This window comes from Equus asinus, chromosome 6 (assembly GCF_041296235.1).
Source record: "Equus asinus isolate D_3611 breed Donkey chromosome 6, EquAss-T2T_v2, whole genome shotgun sequence".
In the NCBI taxonomy this organism is placed as follows: domain Eukaryota; kingdom Metazoa; phylum Chordata; class Mammalia; order Perissodactyla; family Equidae; genus Equus; species Equus asinus.
In genome coordinates, this window is record NC_091795.1 from 38,452,692 (window position 1) to 38,466,579 (window position 13,888).

The window sequence follows — 13,888 nt, forward strand, 5'->3', positions numbered from 1 at the left end:
CTCTTGAAAAGAAATGTTCTGGCTGCTGTGGTTCTCGTCAAATTTCTTACCGGCAAACTCACATTCTTCTCCTAAGTCTTGCCACATGGGTATCTACAGCATCCAGACTATCTCGGGAAATTTCTGCAGAACAGCATTAACAACTCAAAGGGACCTTTTGACTGGCTGTCAGGCAGTGCCATATTCCTGAGAACACTCAACCTTTAAGGGCCAGAAACTAGTTCTCAACAGCATTCAGAATACTTTGGTGATCTTTGCTATTTGAAGGGATGTTTTGTAGAGTTCCCCCAGCCCCATAAGTCAGAGAAATGAAAAAAATTGTTTTCATCAGGAAAATGCAAATGTGCGTTGTATCCTATGGCAATACTTTTGGTGGCATTTTTCTGGTATGTTACTAGTGATAAATGATTCTTTTAAAAAGGTAAAGTTTCCCGTATTTATGTTTAGATAAAGAGAGCTGAAATGAATTCACGAATAGATGCCACATGGTGCTTATTGCATTCTAATAAGCCCTATTTTTTTCTATGGATAGGAATTACTTGTATTACTATCACTTGTCCATACAGAGTTGTAAAATAGTGCAAAGACAGCAAAGGGCAGGGGTAACACTGATGGATGAGCCCATTTCAGTCTTTCCAATTTCCCTGCAGAAAAGAAGTGTCCTTGAAGCTGTGGGGCACTGGTTTGCATGGCTGGAGACTTCACTTTCCTCTGAGCACCAAAGCTTCATTTTCGGCAGCTGCTACTTGTCAGGGATGATTTTTTTTCTCTTTCCTTGGAATAAATAAGAAGAAGAGAATGTGAGCTGACTGGTTACAACTGAGTGTCTTCCTTTTCTTTTTTTATTTGTAAGTTTTCCAATAAGATATTGGATGTCCCAATAAATGTCCCAACACGTTACAGCAATCTTCCTCCATCTTTGCATTTTTTAAAAAAATACATATTGATTTTTCAATCACAAAGTAAAGCTTGTCGATGCAAATAATCCATAACCAATCTATAAATCAAAATTGGGGTGAGTTTATTCTGAGCTGAAATGTGAGGACCATATAGCCCGGGAAAGTCCTTCCACAAAGGAATGGAGCACTCCAAAGAAGTGGGGTTGTACAGGGTGGTTATATACCCTCAAAGAGGGTGTCTCACATATGATTGAAATGTCCCTCTTACAATAGTCACAAGATTGCCCTGTCAGCACAGCAATTGATGGACACAGCAGGTAGTGGGTCTGCTGTCTTGGCGGGCACAGCAGGAAGCAAGTCTGTTGTCTCGAGCTGTGTGGTCACAGGTGAGCTGGGTGGTCCAAGGTGAGCACAGCAGTCAGTTCCTAGACTAGGAAGAGATGCTTATCCTTAAGGAAATGCCAGTGTGGGGGGAAGTTGCACCTTTATCTTAAGGGCCTTTGTCGTTGCCACAGTAAATGTTTAAAGCAGATCTACAATGCATGCTCAACAGCCTTTTCAGGTCCTTTTGGAAAAAACAAAGTCAGGCCGAACTGGGTTTACACCAAATGGCTTCCTCCTATACTCCAATATATTCTATTGCTTACCATTTATATTTGTCAAGCTAAAGTTGATGACTCATATTCATTATTTTTTGACTTTCAAAATATTTATTGAGCACTTCTTGTGTTTGAAGAGCTGTTATAGGCACTGAGAATACAGTAGTGAGCAAAATAAGGCCCCTGCCCTCAGTGAGCCTACATTCCTGTGGGGGACACAGACAATAGGGATCATGTGATGTCAGCAACAGAGGATGCTCTGAAGGGTAAGAGAATCAAGTGGATAATGTGAACACACACTGAAGGAAGTGAGGGAGAAGGTCGCCTGAACACCTGGGAGAAGAGAGTTCTTATTTTCAAACACTCATGTAGATAGATTATCTGCCTATAGAAATACCTAGAATTGTCTTATCAATTTTTTAAAAGTATAAAATATGTCCTACTGGACTATTTACTCTAGGACTTGCTCTTTCCAAGATCTTGGAAATCTCAGAACAGCAGGAAGATTGCTGTGTATCCAGGGTGTTGGGAATGAGAACATCATTTGTCTCAGGGCTGGGGCAGCCGAGACGGGCTCCCAGATGGGGTGACTTTTTAGTTAAGAAAAACACTTTGTCTGATAGCCCTTATAAGTGGGGACTGACAACACGATAATAATAATGGAAGAGAAAAAAATGACAAAGGCAGATTCAAGAACTTAAGTATGCAATGACAAGGCTGGCGGCATATGGACAAAAAATTATCAGACCACCAGTAGCCCAGCAAAATAACAGAGGTTCATACTGGTATATTTAGTAGACTTTTCCTGTGTTCCTACTGTGTGCCAGGCACTGTGCTGAGTGCTTATAATACAAGCCCTTGGGGAGGCCAGAATTTAGCTATAGATAAGAATACGGAAACAGCAAGCTATATTTCTGTCTGTTGATTTCTTGCTCCCTAACTGCTCCGTCACCATACATGATTTTTCAAAATCCAACTCCATTGGACCTTCTTCCAGAAGCATTTCCCATCACTCAAGCCAAATTATCCCGCACTGCGTGCTCTCCGAGGACTTAGTGCCTATTATATGAAGGCATTCACTATGATTGACTGTGATTAGCTCCTGGTTTTCACCTTCCCCACCAGACTGTGCACTCCCTGAGGGTAAGCTCATCACTGTACTCATCTCTGCACTTTCCAGGCCCAGCACAAAGCCTGGAATGTCCTAGCTTTTGGTAAGTGCAGCAGAGGGGACAAAATAAGCTGCTGAATGAATGGTGATCATAAAAGGAAAAGTCATCTGTGCCACTCTTCTGCCAATCCGCTGGTTTCCTTCTGCACCTGGAGAAAATCCTCCATCTGCAAGGCCCTCTGTGACCCATGTTCTCTGCACCTCCTGTAGCTCATCTCTCCTCTTTTCACCCGGCTCCCCACACTCCACCACACCGGCTTGAGGCGGGTGTTGTGGTTTATAGTTTCTTCTCCCTGTAATACGCTTCCTTCGTTTCTATTGCTACCCTCTGGGTCTCAGAGTAAATATCATCTTCTATAATGAGCCTCCTGTTGACGCAAATAATCTATAACCGATCTATAAATCAAAACTGGGGGGAGTTTATTATGAGCCAGATCTGAAGATTAGCCTGGGGCCTTCCTTCTCCAAAGAAGGAAGAGCACCAAAGAAGTGGGGTGTACAGAGTGGTTATATACCATCTTGGAACAAAGAGCATCCATCACATATGATTGGAATGTCCCTTTTACAACAGTCAAGAGATTGCCTAGCCAGCACAGCCATTCACACAGCAGGTAGCAGGTCTGCTGTCTGGAGCTGGGTGGTCATAGCGTGAGCACAGTAATCAATTCTTTGCCCAGGGAGAGATGCTTATCCTTAAGAAATGCCAATGTGGGGGAAATTACATTTTATCTTAAGGGCATTTGTTCTTGTCTTTGGGACATAGAAAATGCTTAAAGCAGATACACAATGCATGCTCAACAGCCATGGCAGTCCCTTTTGGAAAAACAAGGTCAGGCCGAATTAGTTTTACGCCAAATGGCTTCCTCATATTCTCCAATATATCCTATTGCTTGCTACTTGTTTATTACTCATAAGCACCCTAAATTGAAATTACCTCTACTCCTCTAATCTTGCATAGCATCCTGGGCTTTCCCTTTGCATCTTTTGTCACATTTGATGATAATTTTGTAATTCTCTTCCTTCTAAGAGGCTGTAAGTTTTTCACTCTCGGTGTATCCAGCCACTCAGCAAGAAGATGCTGCTCAGTTAAACACATGTTGGTTTAAAGAATTGAATGAAGAAGACTTAATGACCGAAAGCCTTGGGCTGACAAGCAAGGCCCCTGAGCAGCCTAGAAACATGGGAGGTAGTGGTGTCTGTGCTCGTATCAGCCCTGGATTATCAACATCTATTCCCATTTGGAAGCACGATGGGAGAAGCCTTAGGAAACAGTCTTTGTAGCCTCTGGGGGAGAATTCCATTGGGTTCAGGGAGACTGAAACTGATCCTTCACAGAGAGCCCTGCAGGTATGTGAGGAGGGAGCTGACTGGAGAGCCTGCAGTGGGTTTCACAATCCCAAATCCGCATAATGTGGCCCAGAACATAAGAGGAGCTTCAACCTTCCCTCACTTGCCAAGTCTTAGTAATACACCCTAAACATCAGCCTTCGATTTTGCTGATCCTCACGTTGTTGCTGCTGTCTGCACGCAGCTCTCCTGAGTAACTGAGCATGTCCTAGATGGTGAGACTGAGGAGGTCTCCCTGCCTTTTCACTTCTTCCATCTGAATCTTCTACAATAAGTTTATTTTGGTTTTACACTGGAAAATAAATCCACTTTATTTTTGAAACATGAATGCACAGATGATGGCCAGTTCTTACTCCTTTAGACAATTTTCTCTACAAAATGACTCAAATGCCACATTGGTCTCTCTTGTGCTAACACGTACAATGACAGAAATGGTGAGATTAACTCACAGGAAACAGTGATAACAATCTAATATAATGGCCAGGAGATAATGGATAAAAACTATAAATATTTTCATCCAAATGGCTGGTAGGGAAAGGTTTCTGAGCTATCTGGGAAATACTGCATCCCTGGGGCTCTGAAAGGCCGAGTTCCGCAGCACTGATGGTTAGGCTGCCCTCTGGTGGATACAGCACCACACAGCAAGGCTGGAAGTTCTAGGTCCATTCTAGCTTTTCTTGAAATTCCCTTCAGAATGCTCATCTTTTTACAGTTGAATGGTACCCTCTGCAAACATCCCAGAAGATAAGCTGGAGAAGAAACTTTGGAGCATATATACCAGGTTATGATATGCCACACAGCTCTTTGCTTAATAATCCTATTCTTATCACAAAACTGCGTGAAACACTCAGTTAAGCTTAATCATAATGTTATAGGCTGTGTTATCCTGGAATGACGAGAAAAGTGAGGCTTTCAGGAAAATAATGACTAGTCAAAGGTCACACAGTACATTTCTTGAGTGTTTTACATAGTCACAAATAAATATTGTGCACCTACTATGGGCTAGCCATAGAGGTAGACATAGAGAAGTAATTTACGCTGAAGAAATCATTACAATAGAGAACAATAATTGCTAGGATGAAGGCGTGCACCCTTGGCTGCCATAGCACATGGGAGTAGGGCAGCCAGGAAAGTTTCCCAGAAGAAAAGAGAATTGAACTGAGCCCTGAAGATATAATGTATATAACTGAGGAAGTCAGAAGAGATTAGGATTAGATTAGAGAGTGACATCCTCCCCTTGCCCTCAACACACAAATATGAGACTCCAGGTGGAAGACAGACGCAGAACGCTGTGGTCCACACCACAGGCAGTTCTGGAGTCTTCATTATATTGGACAACATGTTTTCTGGGAAGCTGAGAGTTACTGCATTGAGCAATATAAATATATGTTTAAAACCAGCAGCAAATACTTTAAAAATGTATTAGAGATATCCTTATTACTAAAAAATGGATCTTTATAATCTTCCCTAGATTGTTCCTCCTCCTCTTTCTCCATCTCAGGAAATAGCAAAGCAAACTCTCTGACCACCCTTCCAGTGAGGTCCCCAATCACTGCTGTCTCCTGTTTTCATAGCAGTTAGAGAAATGATAGATATTTTTTCCAGTGGTTTCCTTCTTTTTCTTTTGCTTCCTCCACCAAACTGAGATGAATGAAATGAGGGATCAGGACTGTCTTAGCCATTTGCATTCTACCTGAGAACAAGATAAGAGGATGGAGGGAGGCTGGCTGGGTCCATCCATCTCATAAAACTGACAACTGGCCTTTGATATAGTGCCAAAGAGTTAAATGATAGCCTTAGTGAGTGCTGTGAAGTGAGAAGCCACATTGCTGGTTTTTACGTATGTATATATGACACATACATACTTTTTAGGGAGGGTGTGGTAGCTGAGGAAAAAACATTGAGCATAGGTGTTACAGAGTAACTTGTTGACAGGCAGCTAATTCATATTAGCACTTCCTTTTCCGGCCCCCACTCCTAGGCAAGCCCCTTTGTGTTTCTAAAGATGTAGTTTGACTCCTCTCCTCCTACCCTCAGGGAAGTCTAGGTTTGTGGGTTTTAGGACCCTGAAAAGATTACGCTTCTCCCAATAGGAAGAAAAGGATCAAGACCAAGGATTAGAGGTCTCATTTTCTATCTTTTCAGACATTTGTTTATAGAAACACATCAATGCATTTTAATCAGTGTTACCTAAAGAATCATGGAAGGAAAGTAATAATTTGCCGCAGAAGGATCATTTCTAACTTCGTAACAATGTTGACTGGTTTGCTATCACAAAAGTAACACATACTTGGAGGAACTGAGATTTGATTTTACCCTGCTTACAAGCAAGTGCACCTGTTGCTGTTTCACGGACACGGGTAGAAGACACGAGACTCCTGGGTCAGAGAAAAAGGACTTTATTATTCATGACACAGGAAGCAGCATGAGCATCAGCATGTTCGTAAAGGTTGCCTTTATCCCCAAATCCCACACAGGTGACACCATGGGCACAGATGGATCATAGACATGCAGTGGGTTTACCACACAGCTGAGGAACACTGAGCTTAGCGAATCCTCTGCTTTTATAGCAAAGAGTAAACAGGCCTGTTCTTTGTCCTGGTGAGACATGACCTCAACCCTCGAGGTTGCTCATTACAATCTCAACTCTGAGAAGTGGTCTGGATAAAGAGGCGTCAGCGCTTTGCATGTTGGGCATACAATAAGACATGTAGGAGCTCAAAAGACCCATGGAGGATTGTCTCTCTCAACAGTACTGACTATAGGAGATGTGAAAAAGCAAAACAAATCAAAAAACAAGGAAAATCTACCTCCTACTTACATTTCCCAGCAACTTCAGTGTTAATTTAGTTCCACAAAATGGATCCAAAGTTGAGCAAAGTTTATAGGTAGTAACTGGACTCACACTTAAAGTTCAGGGGATAATATTTTTGAAACTGTGACACCGATACTTCTGTTAGGGACAGCTAAAACTCATACATACTCTTGGCCTCATGATTTGGGATTAGGATTACTCTCTTAATTGGGGCCACTGAGGGGCTTCCATTTCCCAGTTGCTCAAGGACAATGCTTCAGGTGTCCCTGAGATAGCGCTAATGCCCTCTGTCTCTCAACGTACTGAGAGTTTCTTCACAGAGGCTGTTGAAGACTTCCAAGCCTTTGCTTCTTCCTCAGCATGCTGAGCAAGTCACAAAAAGGCTTAGAACACGGACCCATCTCCACAACAGAACACCCACATTCAGTTCTGAGCTCAGAACACTCCCTACTCCTCAGGCTGTATCATGTTTCAGGGTTCTTTACATTACTCCATCACATACTCATTATTTATCCTTCATTCCACTTATTAAATATATACTGAGTTGCTACTAGGCTGAGAACTCTGCTAGGCAATGAGAGTTCACAATTCCTGCCCTCAGGAAGTCGAGCTTGAGGAAATCTTGGACAAGTGATTTTGGTGTGGACACTGGAATATCGTATGGAAACAAACCAAATGTTCAGTATTATGGAAGTCAAGGATGGTATATTATTTGTTTTTTGAATAGCTAAATAAGATGCTATGTTACCACTCAAAATTAAACCTGCAGGAAAAGCAATTGCTTGATCTATGTAGAATCCTTGGGAAGAAACTACTGTATTGCCTGATATTAGCAAAACGCATTTGTGATTTAGAAAATGTGACAGAAAATGAGTTAAACAGAAAGTATACAAGAAAACATCAACAGATCTCTTAATAATCTTTTTAAAGGGAAGAAAATGTCCAGATTGAATAACTAAGTAAATAAACAAACAGGAGATCTGAGAATACCATGACTTAAGTTGTGTTCTCTCTCTCTCACTTCCCCAAGGGAAAAAGAGAATGGCTGCTCAGGTGACAACAGAGCTCAGCCCAGCTGCGTGCTCTCAGCATTACAGCTCATCGTCTTGGTACCCAAAGAGCTGAGGGTCCACAAATATCTCTCCAGTAACACACTTTAGAAATAATCCTCACAAAATAGTCATGTCACCTTCGCCACACTCTGCAAAATACTCTCCTAGCAAACACTTCGAAACAAATTTGTTTGTTTGTTTTTAAAGAAAAACCTTCTTGGACTCTACCAATTTGTATTTTTCGAAGAACATTTTAGTCTCCTAGTTCCAAATTAGCAAAATACCACTTAATAGCCAGTTTCAAAACACTAGATTGTAGCCTACGGCACAAATATTCATTAGATCAGTTTACTGAAAAAGATGTGAAGGGCTGGTGATAGCAGGGACAGAATTTTTAGTGAATAAATGTGTGAAGTGACAGAAATCTAGCTAAACAGTAATCAATTAAACCTACCCCTCACCCTTCTCTCCACTGAGGAGAGAAGAGGCTGAGGGCCCGGGTCAGATGGGCCTCAGCCCCTGCCAACCAAGGGTGTGCCCTCAGGTCAAGGCCACACCCGCAAGAACTCTGTGTGTTAGGTGTTATTGCCCCTGGTTTACAGAAAGACCACTGAGTTTAACAACTTGATCATGGGTACTTTCACTCAGCTAAAGGAGTGTTTGATTCAAACCTGGTCTGTCAAATCCCCAAATCTGTGCTTTTCAGGGCAGGGAAGAGAGAATTTTGCTGAAGGAGAGTCAGCGGGCAGAACACCAATCCTTCCCACTTCCCCCCCGAACCAGACTACTACTCTCTACTGTGTGTCTTGAGTGTCTGCCTGCCATTCCATTTGAAGAAATGTATTTGCTGCTTAAAAAAAAAAAAAACAAGAAAAGGAAAGGAAAAAAATAGCCTTCATTTCACTACTCAGATATTTTGAGGCTGAGTTAAATAAGACTGGACGTGTATTTACTACCAAAATTCTCCGTCTTGGATGGCGGTTCTCAAGTCTTGTGTACTTAAAAATCAGTTTGGGCGTTTGTTTAACCTGGAGATCTCTAAGCCCCACCCTCAGAGACCTGAGGTCTGGGGTGAAGCACAGAGATTTCCAGTTTTCAGGTGCCCCAGGAGAATTTGAGGCAGGTGGTGAGAGAGCTGCATTTTGAAAAACTGAGCAAAGATGTTTTGAAATAAATGTAAGCTGTGAGTGCCGGAAGGGGTCTGATCTTAACCATTCAGCATAAGTGCCACCCTCTTTGTAAAGCCCCTTTAAACAGTCCAGCAAAGACTTATCTTAAATCCTGGATCTCTACCCTGATTTCAAGTTGGAGACAGAATCTTACAATGGGAAAGAGAAGGCAGGTCTTAGGACTCACTCTAAACTCCTTTGCTTAATGTGGGAGGCTAAGGAACAATGGAAACATAGAGGAAAGCTAGAGAGTGTTCCAGAAAGGAGATCCTCAATCAGAAGAACAAGTGAGCAGAGACAAAAGAAATGAACAAAGACATTAGCTTCCCAAACAATATTGAGTAGTGTTTCTTAGGAACTCAGAGGTGGGCACATTTCCAATCTGTAAATCACTGTCTGACAGCCGGCCACGGGTCAGCTCCTTTCCGCTGAGAGTGATGTTTTGCGAATCCATCCTCTTTGGACTCAGCAGTGCTGACACATCCCTCACAAGAATGTGCAGCCCATGAAGCAACAGTGATGGGATTAGTGGCAGCCCCAGGTTTTTACTGCAGGAGTTGGAAGCAGCAATCTGCAGGGTGGGGGAGCTTGAAGCTGCGTTTGCTGAGGGCTTTATATGACATTGACAAAATTGTAATCTACATCAAATTATCTCCTAGATAGAGATAAGTGAGAGGTGTTTGTGGTTTCAATGCCTTCCCCTAAACCCGCATGCACATGGGCTAGAATTTGATGATTAGTTAGTTTTACTCTTTCCTTCCCTTCCTGTTTCCGGCAGGAGAGACAGAAGCTGAGAAAGTTCCAGTCTTACTGAATTTACGCTTGCCAAGTTTTAGTTCAGCTCTCATCAGAGAACCTGCTGTGTGAGTCAGGGTCAGCCCCAGGCTGTCTGTCTGGTGGATCCTCAAGGCCACAGGCAGGCTTCACTGGAGAAGCATGGCCGGCCTAGAATGACCAGTGGTCTGTGTGTTTTACTGGGATGTTTCCCACATATGCTACTAATCCATGAGGACATGTAGGCCGAGAGTGGTTCCCAAATCTGACTGTTCCCTCTTAGTCTCTTGTGTGGGATTTTTCTTCATATCCGTTTCTTACATGTTCCGAGACTCCTGGCTTGCTGGGCTTCCCCGCAGAATCTCCCACAGGGACCTCAAATTGGTCCAAATTGAATTAACCATTTCCAACCTACCCAGCCCTGCTCCTGTATTTCTATATTGTGGATGAAATACTCAGCCACTCAGCTGCCAATATGACAACCTTGGGAATCTTCATTGACTCCTCCTTCTTGCTTACCGTGGATCAACCAACCAAGACCAAGTCTTGTTGATTTTACTTCATGAATATCCCTTATACCCATCTCCTCCTCTGGATCTTTTGTCACTGCTCTGGCTCAGCTCTTCATCATTTCTCCAGTAGATCTATAATAGCTTCCTTGCTGATATCTCTTCCAGAGTTTCTCAAAAGAGATGCTATTGGCATTTTGGGAAGGACAGTTGTGCATTTGTGCAAAATGCTTCCAGCATCCTATGATCTTTAGCATCCACAGTCTGCATACATCGGATGTCAGTAGTGCCCCTTAGTTGTAAGGACCACTCTCTCCTCCCGCAAGTGATGCTAGCAAGGAGTTAAATGCTGGTCAGAGACCAAGGAATATCAAGGGGCAAAGGAGAGCCACAGGAACCATCAGGGGTGACCTGAGCCAAATCCGAAGGCAGGACCCTGTGCCCTTGATGGGGCTTCCATACCCTCCAAGGGTAGGAATGCAGCTACTCCAAGGGGCTTAGATTCAGCAGACATTGTATCTCTGCCCCCTGCCCTGTCCTTCTTCAATTGTGTCTTCAATCTGCTTTATTTTCCTCTTCTCACTCCACCCATTACCCCCAGGAGACTGATTTCACTTGCAAGCTCCAAATGTCATGTAAATGTCGACTTCTCCCAAATTTGCATCTCTGGCCAAGATATCTCTTCTGACCTTGAAAGCCTTGTGTATGTTGGAATTTAGTATATGAAAAAGGTGGCTATTTGAAGCAGTTCAGAAAGGTAAGTTATTCAACAAATTTTGTCCATACATATGGAAAAAGTTTGAGATAGATCCTTAACTAATTATAAAGTATGTTCCTGATGGTTAAAGAAACTAATATAAAAGTTGCAAAGTCACAGAAGAAAATATAAAAGGTATGTACCTTTTGATGGTTCCTGTTCAAGATGGTGACGTAGGAAGGTCCTGAATTCACTTCCTCCCACGGACACACCAAGTCCACAGCTACATATGGAACAATTTCCTCTAAAAAAGACCTAAAGGTGGCTAAGAGATGACTACACATTGGGCAAAAGAGAAGAAAACCACATCGAAGAGGGCGGGAGAGGCTGGGACACATCTCGACATAAACCCCATCCCCAGTGCACTGACCCGCAATAGGGAGGGAACTCAGAACCCCAATCTTCTCCTTGAAGAGCAAAGGGTTCCAACCCCACATCGGGCACCCCAACTTTTAAGACCTGCACCAGAGAGACAAGCTCCCAAATCACCTAGCTTTGAAAACCAATGGGGCTTGCATCTAGGAGACCCACAAGGTGGTAGGGATCTGAGAAAGTGCTCTGAAAGGGCTGGTGCGCTCGGACTGACCGGCCCCAGGACCCAGGGCAGAAGCAGCCAGTTGTGCCCAGACTGTAAGGGAAAGAGGCCCCTTTGCTTATATTAAAGCATTAGCCTGAGGGGCAGACATCTAATTTAACACACACATCTAAGAGCCTGCTGGAATATTCTCCCAGGAGGAGACTGGTGGGCACCACCTTTGCCTTCTCCCTCTGCCTCGCTCTAGCCAAGTGAGGAGTGGGAGAAATGGGTGAAGGGGGTCAAAAGGTACAAAGTTCCAGTTATAAAATAAAAAGAAAAAAAATAAAAGAAACGTGAAATTCTCTTAAAACAAAAAAGAAAAACCAGGAAAGAGATTGGTAAACCTGATTATATCAATATGATAACTTATGAAAAACAAAAGACACATAAACAAAATTAAAGATTGAGCAGTATAAGCGAGGACTAATATCCAGAATATACAAAGAATTCCTCCATATTAAAGAGAAAAACACACATAATTCAATATTGAACTGTATAAAACATAACAGGCATTCACAGAAGAAAATAATGTGGAATGACCATGAAATATGAAAACAATTTCCATCTAGTTAGTAATCAGGGGAATTAAAATAAGCTTATTTCTTCTCTCTAGATTGAAAGACGGTGTAAATGGAGACAAGATATTTACTCCACATGCTGTGGACAGTTTATAAAATTTCAGTGCTGAATTGGGAGGAAATTTGGCGGTATCTTAGAACTTAAAGTGTACGCATTCTTTGACTCAGGAATTCTACATCTCATCTACTCCCAAGGAAAACTCACACATATGCACGGGACACACAAGAATGTTCATTGCTGCCCTGCTCGTTACAGCAAACAATCGAAAGAAACCCGATGGCTAAATACAGTATGAGTAAATGTACTCTGGCCTGTTCTCTCTGAAGATACTATACAACAGATAAAAAAAATTACATACATATGTACTGATGTGGACATTCAGTGAGAAGAGATAGGTTCAAAAATAACAGTATTATATGTTGTTATATAAAAATAAGCAGAGGGCCAAACCCAGTGGCCTAGTGGTTAAGTTCAGCACGCTCTGCTTTGTCTGCCTGGGGTTTAGTTCCCAGGCCCAGACTGCTGCTAGCGCTCTGTTAACACCGTTCTGTTAGCAGCCACACTGTGCTCATGGCCCACATACTAAAAAATAGAGGAAGATTGGCATGGATTTTAGCTCAGGGCAAATCTTCTTTAGCAAAAATAAAATAAAATAATAAAATAAACTGAGAGAAAAGAAATTGTAATGGACATTTTTGGTAAAGGGTGGGTACCTATGAAGGAGTTAAGCCTTTAATTTCCCTTTTTGAAAATTTTGTCACAAAACACACCTTTAATATTACCATAAGAAAATTGAAGTAAAAGAATATATTAGGTGTTGTTCCTTCCCTTTACTGAAAAGAGAAGAAAAGGGAGACCCAAACGCAAGCAATTACATCAGAAAGCAATCCCTTAGCCTGTATTCTCTCCCTCTTCATGAAGGAAGAAAATAATCAACAACAGCAAGCAGTATCTCCACCAGGGGGCGCCAGTGGCCAACTTCACGCTCAAGAGCACTACAGCTCATCATCAGGGTTTCCAATGCCCCACACTGTTTGGAAACACTTTTCTGGAAACATACTATAGAAATGTTCTCTGAAAGTATCATCTTAAGTATCTGCCATTTGCCTCTATTGGGACTAGGAAATCTATTCTAATTTTGCTGATGGAGAGATTTTTCCCATTTCCCACTGCCACCACCCTTTAGAAAAATATGATTACATTCTGCAAATCTAACACAGCATTTTGGGCTCTACTAAGTATTATTTCTTAAAAAAAGTTTAAGGGGCCAGTCCATGGCAGAGTGGTTAAGTTTGCGTGCTCCACTTTGGCAGCCCAGGGTTCACTAGTTCAGATCCTGGGCGTGGACATAGCACCACTCATTTGGCCATGCTATGGCGGCATCCCACATAGAAGAACCAGGAGAACCTACAAGTGGGATATACAACTATGTATTGGGGGGTTTGGGGAGGAAAAAAAAAGAGGAAGATTGGCAACAGATGTTAGCTCAGGGCCAATCTTCCTCACCAAAAAAAGAAAAAAAAAAGCATACCTTTAAAAAAAAATTTGTCACAGAATTTCTGATTAGCATAGTACCATCCAACTACCAATCAGAAGCCATTATCATCCAACAGATAACAGGATCCTAACCCTATGGCTCC

At 42.3% G+C, this 13,888-nt stretch overlaps 1 pseudogene; it reads right to left on the reverse strand.

The window, feature by feature from the left end:
• Positions 1–13,134: 13,134 nt before the first annotated feature.
• LOC123286766 (small nucleolar RNA U3) lies at positions 13,135–13,338 on the reverse strand (annotated as a pseudogene).
• Between the last annotated feature and the right edge of the window lie 550 nt (positions 13,339–13,888).